Source organism: Dermochelys coriacea, chromosome 6, assembly GCF_009764565.3.
Source record: "Dermochelys coriacea isolate rDerCor1 chromosome 6, rDerCor1.pri.v4, whole genome shotgun sequence".
Taxonomy (NCBI): domain Eukaryota; kingdom Metazoa; phylum Chordata; order Testudines; family Dermochelyidae; genus Dermochelys; species Dermochelys coriacea.
The window spans coordinates 111,800,004-111,812,250 of NC_050073.1; the positions used below are offsets into that span (position 1 = coordinate 111,800,004).

Sequence of the window (12,247 nt, forward strand, 5' to 3'; positions counted from 1 at the left end):
AATTTGTTAGTCTCTAAGGTGCCACAAGTACTCCTTTTCATTTTATTTAGAGTCTTCAGCAAGCAATAGAGCTCTATGGTGAGGGTAAAATAGTCAACTCCCCTAGGACTTGATGCCTTCTGCTCAGGGAGTCTCCCTGGATTAGGAGAAGTATAGTCTTCTTGGGGAAATCAGTTTCCCATAGTTTATATGCTGCTTGGTTTGGGCTTAACTCAGGGGTCTCCTGGCTCTGTGACTTCGCTAGGCCCTGGAGTGTTGAGGAGAGAGAAGGAATTCTTCCACCCTTTAAACTTTAAAGCAAGGACATTGGCTGTGGGCACTCTGGCCACATGTCACACACCATATTTTGCACTTCTACAGCACCCCTCCTCCAAGGCTCTCAAAAGGTTTACAGATGTTTGCTACGTTCACACAGATGAGCCCACAGAGGACTCTGCTCTTTCCAGCCAGCAGCTGAGCAGAGCAGATTCTGTAGGGCAAATCTGGCCCTCTAATTTGTTCCCTTTGAAGGGACTTAACTTCTTTCCTGCCTGGCTGTTGGTAGCACCCATCACACTAGTTTTAGATGTTCCCCTTCAGATTGGCTTCTCCTGCCCTTCCCAAGTGAAGTAACTCACAGGGCCTTTGATATAACCTGTCTATGTGTCTCCACTTGCTGTATAGTTATATGATTTTGTGCATACTATAAAATAAATCCAAAGATATGGGAAAAGTTGAATGATCCTTATGTATTATTTGAGTTAGGTTAGGTTAGGCGGAGGGGAGAGATAGCTCAGTGGTTTGAGCATTGGCCTGCTAAACCCAGGGTTGTGATTTCAGCCCTTGAGGGGGCCATTTAGGGATCAGGGGCAAAAAGGAAAAAAAAAATTGGATGATTTAGTTGGGGATTGGTGCTGCTTTGAGCAGGGGGCTGGACTAGATGACTTCCTGAGGTCCCTTCCAACCCTGATATTCTATGATATTCTATGACCTAAAGGCCTCAATAGGGGGACCCATTGTTTTTATTCCTGGAGCCTCAGAATGGAGTTTTAACAGAGTTCCTGAAATAAAACTGAACACAGTTTATCCTGCTTTCCACTTGTGGTTAAACTAGATTCAGCTGCACCCCGTCAGAAAATGGTATTTTCCTCCTGTAGACTGGGCATGTGTTTCTATTGTGCAAAGTACAGCTGATTTACAATAGCTTCAAGCGGTGAGATGATAAAGTTTCTTTTATTGCTTTCCTTGAATCCGAGTGCCACACCTTCAACACTGCTATTTTGAGCAGCTAGATAAAAAATTTACCCTTTACTTCCCAGCTTCCAATGACTTTTTTTAATGCCTGTTAATAGAAATCACAGAGAAACATACTTATTTCTATTTATATAGTGCCACTGGGATTGTGGTACTTTGTAGACATGCAAGAAAGACAGGTTCCCTGCTGTTGAAGACTGCTTCCTATCTAGGTGAAATACGAGGGACATGGGCAGAATGTTTGGTTGGGGGACCGTTTGCTGACTGTGTGTGTGCTGAGCCTAGCGGCTTGCAAGGCAATGCTGAGAGCTTCTTAACGAGGCTGTCGTCTCTAAGCCTTTTAGCACCCATCAACCTTTAACCAGGGGGTGGGGCTACTCAGGGAGACCAGGGCTTTAAAAAGCCTGCTCCTAAGCGACCAGAGGAGCTAGCGAACAGGAGCAGCTAACAGGGGAGTTTTGCGAGGGAGTTCTCCAGGTGAAGGAGGAGCGATTACATGACCCTTGGGGTAAGTTTGTTGTCTGTAGTGTGTGTATCTGTGTTTGTGATGTGCTTGTTACTTGACTGAAATATACTATGTGCTCTGTTTTGTTCGTTTGTTTGTTTGGGGGACCGTGTGCTGCCATGTGATCAATGGCTGATCAATGGCTCCATGGCTCCATGTCTAGTTGGCAGCCGGTGTCAAGTGGAGTGCCCCAGGGGTCGGTCCTGGGGCCCGTTTTGTTCAATATCTTCATAAATGATCTGGAGGATGGTGTGGATTGCACTCTCAGCAAATTTGCGGATGATACTAAACTGGGAGGAGTGGTAGATACGCTGGAGGGGAGGGATAGGATACAGAAGGACCTAGACAAATTGGAGGATTGGGCCGAAAGAAATCTAATGAGGTTCAATAAGGATAAGTGCAGGGTCCTGCACTTAGGATGGAAGAATCCAATGCACCGCTACAGACTAGGGACCGAATGGCTCGGCAGCAGTTCTGCGGAAAAGGACCTAGGGGTGACAGTGGACGAGAAGCTGGATATGAGTCAGCAGTGTGCCCTTGTTGCCAAGAAGGCCAATGGCATTTTGGGATGTATAAGTAGGGGCATAGCGAGCAGATCGAGGGACGTGATCGTTCCCCTCTATTCGACACTGGTGAGGCCTCATCTGGAGTACTGTGTCCAGTTTTGGGCCCCACACTACAGGAAGGATGTGGATAAATTGGAAAGAGTACAACGAAGGGCAACGAAAATGATTAGGGGTCTAGAGCACATGACTTATGAGGAGAGGCTGAGGGAGCTGGGATTGTTTAGTCTGCAGAAGAGAAGAATGAGGGGGGATTTGATAGCTGCTTTCAACTACCTGAAAGGGGGTTTCAAAGAGGATGGCTCTAGACTGTTCTCAATGGTAGCAGATGACAGAACGAGGAGTAATGGTCTCAAGTTGCAATGGGGGAGGTTTAGATTGGATATTAGGAAAATCTTTTTCACTAAGAGGGTGGTGAAACACTGGAATGCGTTACCTAGGGAGGTGGTAGAATCTCCTTCCTTAGAGGTTTTTAAGGTCAGGCTTGACAAAGCCCTGGCTGGGATGATTTAACTGGGACTTGGTCCTGCTTTGAGCAGGGGGTTGGACTAGATGACCTTCTGGGGTCCCTTCCAACCCTGATATTCTATGATTCTATGATTCTATGTGTGTGCTGAGCCCAGCGGCAAGGCTGAGAGCTTCTTAACCAGGCTGTGATCCCTAAGCCTTTTAGCACCCATCAACCCTTAACCAGGGGGCGGGGCTACTCAGGGAGATCAGGGCTTTAAAAAGCCTTCTCCTAAGCGACCAGAGGAGTTTTGTGAGGGAATTTACAGGGGGAGTGTGAGCAAGGGCTAGAACTCAACATTCTTTAAACTTAAAAGCCAAAACCACCCCCTTTATATAAACAAAACAACAACAAAGGAACCAGCTGCAGGAGTAGAAAGAGAATGCAGGCAGAAGTCTAGCAACAAAGTGGGGGCTACCCAGTTTATTGCACCAAATGCAGCATGTTCGATTACCTGCCCTATGGGTAGGTAGTGTATGTGTGCATTTGGTGCCAGGAGCTTCTGGCCCTCAGAGACTGCGTACAGGCTTTGGAAACCACATTGCCCGAACTGGAGGAGCTGAGGGAGACAGAGAGGTACATAGATGAGACTTTCTGGGACACAGTAGAATGGTCCCACCCCTGGTCTTTGTTTGGCCTGTCTGCTGTTGAGGAGGATGAAAGTCCCAGGGAAGGAGAGCGTCTAACTGGAGCAGATGGAAACATTCTCATAGTTGGGACTCTCCTTCCAAATGTTGTTGTGGTATTCTCTCACACTGAGGATACCTCTCTGGGGGAGGGAACTCTAGCTATAAGAAAGAGACAGGTATTAGTAATGGGCAATTTGATCATTAGAAACATAGATATCTGAGTTTTCGATGATTGGGAGAACCACATGGTGACTTGCCTGACTGGGGCGAAGGTTGCGGATCTCTCGAGATGTCTAGATAGACTTATGTGTAGTGCTGGGGAGGAGCCGGTGGTCGTGGTACACGTAGGTACCAATGACATAGGGAAGGATAGGAGAGAGGTCCTGGAGGCCAAATTTAGGCTGCTAGGTAAGAGATTGAAGTCCAGGACCTCCATGATAGCATTCTCTGAGATGCTCCCAGTTCCATGCGCAGGACCATTTAGACAGGCAGAACTGCAGAGTCTCAATGCGTGGATGAGACGATGGTGTAGGGAAGAGGGATTTAGATTTATTAGGAACTGGGAAAACTTTTGGGAAAGGGGGAGCCTATACAGGAAGGATGGGCTCCACCTAAACCACAATGGAACCAGATTGCTGGCACTTTAACATTAAAAAAGTCGTAGAGCAGTTTTTAAACTAAGGGATGGGGGAAAGCTGGCAGGTGTGGAGGAACACCTGGTTTGGACATCCCTTAGGGAAGGATCTATTAATAGAGAATCTTTATGTCCTAGTGAGGACAAGAGGATGGAAAATGATAAAATGCAGGCAGGGTCTGATCAGAAACAATCAAATAAAAAAGAGTCCCATTCAATTACATCATCTAATGGCAGACAGCTAAAAGGAGACAAGTTTTTAAAGTGCTTATATACTAATGCTGGAAGTCTAAATAATAAAATGGGTGAACTAGAGTGCTTCGTATTAAATGAGGATGTTGATATAATAGGCATCACAGAAACTTGGTGGAATGAGGATAATCAATGGAATACAGTAATACCAGGGTACAAAATATATTGGAAGGACAGAACAGGTCATACTGGTGGGGGAGTAGCATTATATGTGAAAGAAAGCATAGAGTCAAATGAAGTAAAAATCATAACTGAATCAAACTGTTCCATGCTCTACTAATAAGAATATAGCGGTAGGGATATATTACTGACCATCTGACCAGGATGGTGATAGTGACTGTGAAATGCTCAGGAAAATTAGAGAAGCTATTAAAATAAAAAACCCAGTAATAATAATGGGGATTTCAATTATCCCCATATTGTCTGGGAACATGTCACCTCAGGACGGGATGCAGAGATAAAGTTTCTTGACACCTTAAATGACTGCTTCTTGGCGCAGCTAGTCCTGGAACCCACCAGAGGAGAGGCAATTCTTGATTTAGGCCTAAGTGGAGCACAGGATCTGGTCCAAGAGGTGAATATAGCTGGACTATTTGGTAATAGTGACCATAATATAATTAAATTTAATATCCCTGTTGCAGGAAAAACACCTCAGTGGTCCAACACTAAGGAATTTAATTTCAGAAAGGGGAACTACGCAAAAATGAGGAGGTTAGTTAAACAGAAATTAAAGGGTAGAGTGCCAAAAGTGAAATATCTGCAAGCTGGTGGATACTTTTTAAAGACATCATAATAGAGGCTCAACTTAAATGTGTACCCCAAATTAAAAAAACATAGTAAGAGAACCAAAAAAGAGCCACCATGGCTAAACAACAAAGTAAAAGAGGCAGTGAGAGGCAAAAAGGCATCCTTTAAAAAGTGGAAGTTAAATCATAGTGAGGAAAATAGAAAGGAGCATAAAGACTGGCAAAAAAAGTGTAAAAATACAACTAGGAAGGCCAAAAAAGAATCTGAGGAACAGTTAGCCAAAGATTCAAAAAGTAATAGCAAATTTTTTTTTAAGTACATCAGAAGCAGGAATCCTGCTAAACAATCAGTTGGGCCACTGGACGATCGAGGTGCTAAAGGAGCACTCAAGGACGATAAGGCCATTGCGGAGAAACTAAATGAATTCTTTGCATCGGTCTTCAGGGCCGAGGATGTGAGGGAGATTTCCAAACCTGAACCATTCTTTTTAGGTGACAGATCTGAGGAACTGTCCCAGATTGAGGTATCATTAGAGGTTTTGGAACAAATTGATAAATTAAACAGCAATAAGTCACCAGGACCAGATGGCATTCACCCAAGAGTTCTGAAGGAACTCAAATGTGAAATTGCAGAACTGCTAACTCTGGTCTGTACCCTATCATTTAAATCAACTTGTGTACCAGATGACTGGAAGATAGCTAATGTGACGCCAATTTTTAAAAAGGGCTCCAGAGGTGATCCTGGCAATTACAGGTGTGTAAACCTGACTTCAGTAGTGGGCAAACTGGTTGAAACTATAATAAAGAACAATATTGTCAGACATATAGATGAACATAATTTGTTGCGGAAGAGTCAACATGGTTTTAGTAAAGGGAAATCATGCCTCACCAATCTACTAGAATTCTTTGAGGGAGTCAACAAGCATATGGACCAAGGGGATCCGGTGGATATAGTTTACTTAGATTTTCACCAAAGGCTCTGAAGCAAAGTAAGCTGCCACGGGATAAGAAGGAAGGTGCTTTCATGGGTTGGTAACAGTTAAAAGATCGGAAACAAAGGGTAGGTATAATGGTCAGTTTTCAGAATGGAGAGAGGTAAATAGTGATGTCCCCCAGAGGCCTGTTCTGGGACCAGTCCTATTCAACATATTCCTAAATGATCTGGAAAAAGAGGTAAACAGTGAGGTGGCAAAATTTGCAGATGATACAAAATTACTCAAGATAGTTAAGACCCAGGCAGACTGCGAAGAGCTACAAAAGGGTCTCACAAAACTGGGTGACTGGGCAACAAAATGGCAGATAAAATTTAATGTTGATAAATGCAATGTAATTCACTTTAGAAAACATAATCTCAACTATACATATAAAATGATGGGGTCTAAATTAGCTGTTACCACTCAGGAAAGAGATCTTGGGGTCATTGTGGATAGTTCTCTGAAAACATCCACTCAATGTGCAGTGGCAGTCAAAAAAGCAAACAGAATGCTGGGAATAATTTAGAAAGGGATAGATAATAGAACAGAAAATATCATGGCTGGGATGATTTAACTGCCTTGGTCCTGCTTTGAGCAGGGGGTTGGACTAGATGACCTTCTGGGGTCCCTTCCAACCCTGATATTCTATGATTCTATGATTCTATGACGCAGTAGGGCCATTCTTATGTTCTTATATCCCCAAACTGGGGGGTGCCTCCCCCTCAGGAGGCACAGAGGGACATTCAGTGCGGGCATGGCAGGGTCTGCGGGGAGGGAGCACCATCCAGCCCTGCTCTGCTCCCAGCTCTATTCTGGCCCTACCCCTACCTCTGGCCCTGGCCCCACCCGCAGCCTTGGTGCACGACTGTGGCCCAGCCGTGGCTCCGGACCTGGCCCCGGCCCCACTCCCAGCCTTGGCTCCCTTCCCGGCCCCAGACCTGCCCCCAGCTGTGGCCTCAGCCTTAGCACGCTTACCCTTGTCCGCATCTCCCCAACCTCCCCAGGAGCCACGGCCCTGCAGATGGGGTAAGGGGTGGGCATGACCTGGAAAAGTTTGAGGACCCACTGACCTAGAAGCAAAGTGTCTGAATGACTGTGCTTAGCTGACGTCTTCTTAGATCCAAGGTTTTTAGTCACGGTTTTGGGACACGGTTTGTGAGTTCAATTAGAAGGTTTTAGGGGCCCAGGAGGGGCATAAGAAGTGATTGTAAGAAGACGGAGGGTCGAACTACACTGAAAAACTTTTCCGAAACATCCCACTATTGCTAATGCCATTTAATCTCCACCACTGTCAACAACAGTGTGAGCAGAGCAGGCTGAAAAATTTCCCAATGAAAAAAAGAGGACAAAATATTTTGCAAAACACAGAATCATAAAAAGGCAGGGCTGGAAGGGACCTCAAGAGATCATCTAGCCCCACCCCCTGCGCTAATGCAGGACTGAGTAAACCTAGACCATCCCTGACGGGTGTTTATCTAACCTGTTGTTGCAAATCTCAATGATGGGGATTCCACAACCTCCCTTGAAAGCCTTTTCTAGGGCTTAATTATCTTTATAGTTAGAAAGTTTTTCTTAATGTCGAACCTAAATCGCCCTTGCTGCAGATAAACCTGATTACCTCTTGTCCTACCTTTAGGGGACATGGAGAAGAATTGATCGCTGTCCTCATTTAAAACAGCCCCTACCTATTTGAAAGGTTTTAGAGTAGCAGCCGTGTTAGTCTGTATTCGCAAAAAGAAAAGGAGTACTTGTGGCACCTTAGAGACTAACAAATTTATTAGAGCATAAGCTTTCATGAGCTACAGCTCACTTCTGTTTTTTCCACCAAATGCATCCGATGAAGTGAGCTGTAGCTCACGAAAGCTTATGCTCTAATAAATTTGTTAGTCTCTAAGGTGCCACAAGTACTCCTTTTCTTTTTACCTATTTGAAGACTCTTCTTCAGTGTGTGTCCCCAATTCTCCCATGAATCTTCTTTTTCTCAGGACTGAACACACCCAGTTTTTTTAACCTTTCCTCAGAGGTCAGGTTTCTTAAACTTTCGTCTTTTTTGTTGCTCTCCTCTTGGCTCTCTTCACTTTGTCCACATCTGTCCTAAAGAATGGCACCCAAAACTGGCCACAGTACTTCAGCTGAGGCCTTAACAGTGCTGAGCAGAAAGTGACACTCCTGTTAATCCATCCCAGAATGAAATTAGCCATTTTCCCAACTGCATCACATTGTTGATTTACCGGTATACTTAATTTGTGATCCGCTATAACCCCCAGATTCATTTCTGCAGTACGACTACCTAGCAAGCTATTCCCCATTTTATAGTTGTTCATTGGATTTTTCCTTCCTAAGTATAATACTTTACACTTGTTTTTATTGAATTTCATCTTGTTGATTTCAGACCAGTTCTCCAATTTGTCAAGGTTGTTTTGAATTCTAATCCTGCCCTCCAAAGCGCTAGCAACCCCTCCAAGCTTAGTGTTATCCACAGATTTTATAATCCTACTCTCCACTCCACTATCCAAGTTACTAATGAAAATACTGAATGCCACAGAACCCAGGACAGACACGTGAAGGACTCTACTAGATATGTCCTCCCTGTCTGACAGTGAACCATTGATAACTACCCTTTGGGTACATCTTTCAAACAATTATGCATTTACCTCATGCTAATTTAATCTAGACCAGATTTCTGTAGTTGCTTATGAGAAAGTCATGTGGTACTATGTCAAAAGCCTTACTAAAATCAAGATATATCACATATTTTACCTCCTCCCTATTCACTAGGACAATTACCTTGTCAAAGAAGGAAATGAAGTTGGTTTGGCATGATTTGTTCTTGACGAATTCATGTTGTCTATTACTTATCACATTATTATTCTCTTGGTGCTTACATACTGATTGTTTAATCATTTGTTCCAGAGCCTTTCCGGGTATCCAAGTTAGGCTATAATTCTCTGATCATCATTGTTCCCCTTTTTAAAGATAGGTACTAGTTCTGCCCTTCTCCAGTTCTCTGGGACCTCACCTGTTCTACATGATTTCTCAAAGATAATTGCTCATGGGTCCAAGATTGCTTCAGCTACTTCCTTAAATCCCTTGGGATGAATTTTATCAGGCCCTGATGACTTGACTACATCTTACACTACATCTACACTTATGGCAGAGTTTAGAGTCCAGACACTGAACATTAGCCAGCATGGGTATAAATAGCAGTGTGGATGGTGGGATGTGGCTTAGGTGAGTAAAGCAGAGTGCCCTGCATGCCTGAACCCCAGGGTACATACCCTACATGGCTCTCTACATGACCAACTATGTCTCCATGTCTGTACTTGTATTTTTAGCAGTGTGGTGTCCTGTTGCCTGAGCCTTTCCTTTACAGCTGCCAGAGCCTTTCCCCACTGCCTCCCCACACTAGAGCCTTTCTTTGACCGGCAGCTGGAGCCATTGCTGGAGCCTTTCATTGCATGTAGCTACACGTGTGTTGCCTAAACTCTACAAGCTGTCATAAGTGTAGACATAGCCTAACTTACCTAAAAATTCTTTAATATGTTCTTTCCTTGTTCTGGCTTCTGTTTCTTCCCCCTTGTTAATATTAATTATATTAAGCAAAGGATCCCAACTATCCTTTTTAATGAAGACTGAAGTACAAAGGGAATTAAACTCCTCAGTCTTCTTGTTGTCTTCTGATTTTAGTTCACCTTCCCCATTAAGTAGAGGACCTACACCAGGGGTGGTCAACCTGAGCCTGAGAAGGAGCCAGAGTTTTCCAATGTACATTGCCAAAGAGCCACAGTAATACGTCAGCAGCCCCTCTTCAGCTCTCCCCGCTCCCAGCGCCTCCCGCCACCGGCAGCCCCGCTGATCAGTGCCTCCCTCTCCCTCCCCGCACCTCCCGATCAGCTGTTTCGTGGCATGCAGTAGACTCTGAGAAGGAGAGGGAGGAGCGAGGGCATGGCAGGCTATGGGGAGGGGGAGGGAAGGCCTGGAGTAGGGGCAGGGCCTATGGCAGAGCCAGGGATCGAGCAGTGAACAGCCCCTGGCCCACTGGAAAGTTGGCACCTGTAGCTCCAGCCCCGGAGTTGGTGCCTATACAAGGAACCGCATATTAAGTTCTGAAGAGCCAGATGTGGCTCCAGAGCCACAGGTTCACCACCCTTGACCTACACTTTCCTTCATCTTTCTCTTGCTCTTCATGTATTTCTAGAACCTCTTCTTAGAGCCCTTAATGTCCCTTGCTAGGTGAAACTCATTTTGTGCCTTAACCTTTCTGATTTTCTCCCTACATCCCTGTGCTGTTTTTTGTACTCTTCCTTAGCAATTTGTCCTTGTTTCACCTTTTTGTAGGATTCCTGCTCGATTTTCAGGTCATTGAAGAGCCATCTTGGCCTCTTCCTATCTTTCTTTTGTATCAGGATAGTTTGCTGTTGTGCTTTTAATATTATCTCTTTGAGAAACTGCCAGCTCTTTTAAGCTCTGTTTCCTTTAGATTTTCTTCCTATGGGACCTTACCTACCAGTTCTTTGAGTTTGTTGAAGTCTGCTTTTTTGAAGTCTGCTGTCCTTATTCTGAAGCTCTTACTGCTTCCTTTCCTTAGAATCATTAAATCTATCAATCTTTCACTGAGATTGCCTTCATTCTTCACATTTGCAACCAATTCCTCCCTGTTGGTCAGAATCAGGGCTAAAATGTCTGTATCCCTGGTTACTTCCTTCAACTTCTGAAAGCAGAAGTTGTCCCAATTACATTCCAAGATCTTACTAGTCATTTTATGTTTTGCTATATTACTTTTCCAGTAGATGTCTGGATAGTTTAATCCCCCATTAATACCAAGTCTTGAGTTTTGGATATATCTCCATTAGGGCTGTCAAGGGATTAAAAAAATTAACTGCATGATTCATCGCGCTGTTAAACATTAATAGAATATTGGATGTTTTCTACAATTTCAAATATGTTGATTTCAGTTACAACACAGAATGCAAAGTGTACAGTGCTCACTTTATGTTTATTTTCGATTACAAATACCTGCATTGTAAAAACCAAAAGACATAGTATTTTTCACTTCACCTAATAAAAGTACGGTAGTGCAATCTCTTTATCATAAAAGTTGAACTTATAAATGTAGAATTTTATGTACAAAAAATAACTGCATTCAAAAATAAAACAAAGTGAAACTTTAGAGCCTACAAGTCCACTCAGTCCTACTCCTTGTTCAACCAATCACTCAGACAAACAAGTTTGGTTACAATTTGCAGGAGATAATGCTGCCCGCTTCTTGTTTACAACGTCACCTGAAAGTGAGAACAGATGTTCGCATGGCACTGTTGTAGCCGGTGTCACAAGATATTTATGTGCCAGATGTGCTAAAGATTCATGTGTCCTTTCATTCTTCAACCACCATTCCAGAGGACGTGTCCATGCTGATAACGGGTTCTGCTTGATAACGATTCAAATCAGAGTGGATCGACACATGTTCATTTTCATCATCTGAGTCAGATGCCACCAGCAGATGGTTGATTTTCTTTTTTGGTGATTCGGGTTCTGTAGTTTCCGCATCGGAGTGTTGCTCTTTTAAGACTTCTGAAAGCATGCTCCACACCTTGTCCCTCTCAGATTTTGGATGGCACTTCAGTTTCTTAAACCTTGGGTCAAGTGCTGTAGCTATTTTTAGAAATCTCACATTGGTACCTTCTTTGCGTTTTGTCAAATCTGCTTTGAAACTGTTCTTAAAATGAACACGTGCTGGGTCATCATCTGAGACTGCAATAACATAAAATATATGGGAGAATGTGTGTAAAACACAGAGCAGGAGACATACAATTCTCCCCCAAGGAGTTCAGTCATAAATTTAATTAATGCATTATTTTTAAACAAGCATCATCAGCATGGAAGCATGTCCTCTGGAATGGTGGCCCAAGCATGAAGGGCTATACAAATGTTTAGCGTGTCTGGCACGTAAATACCTTGCACCATTGGCTACAAAAGTGCCATGCGAACGCCTGTTCTCACTTTCAGGTGACATTGTAAATAAGAATCAGGCAGCATTATCTCCCGTAAATGTATACAAGCTTGTTTGTCTTAGAAATTGGCTGAACAAGAAGTAGGACTGAGTGGACTTGTAGGCTCTAAAGTTTTACATTATTTTGTTTTTGAGTGCAGTTATGTAACAAAAAAAAATCTACATTTGTAAGTTACACTTTCACGATAAAGAG

At 43.6% G+C, this 12,247-nt stretch overlaps 1 protein-coding gene across 2 annotated transcripts in view; it reads left to right on the plus strand.

The window, feature by feature from the left end:
- Window positions 1-12,247, plus strand: part of CEP170B (centrosomal protein 170B) — a 98,387-nt gene that overhangs the window by 75,029 nt on the left and 11,111 nt on the right. The window lies entirely within an intron of this gene.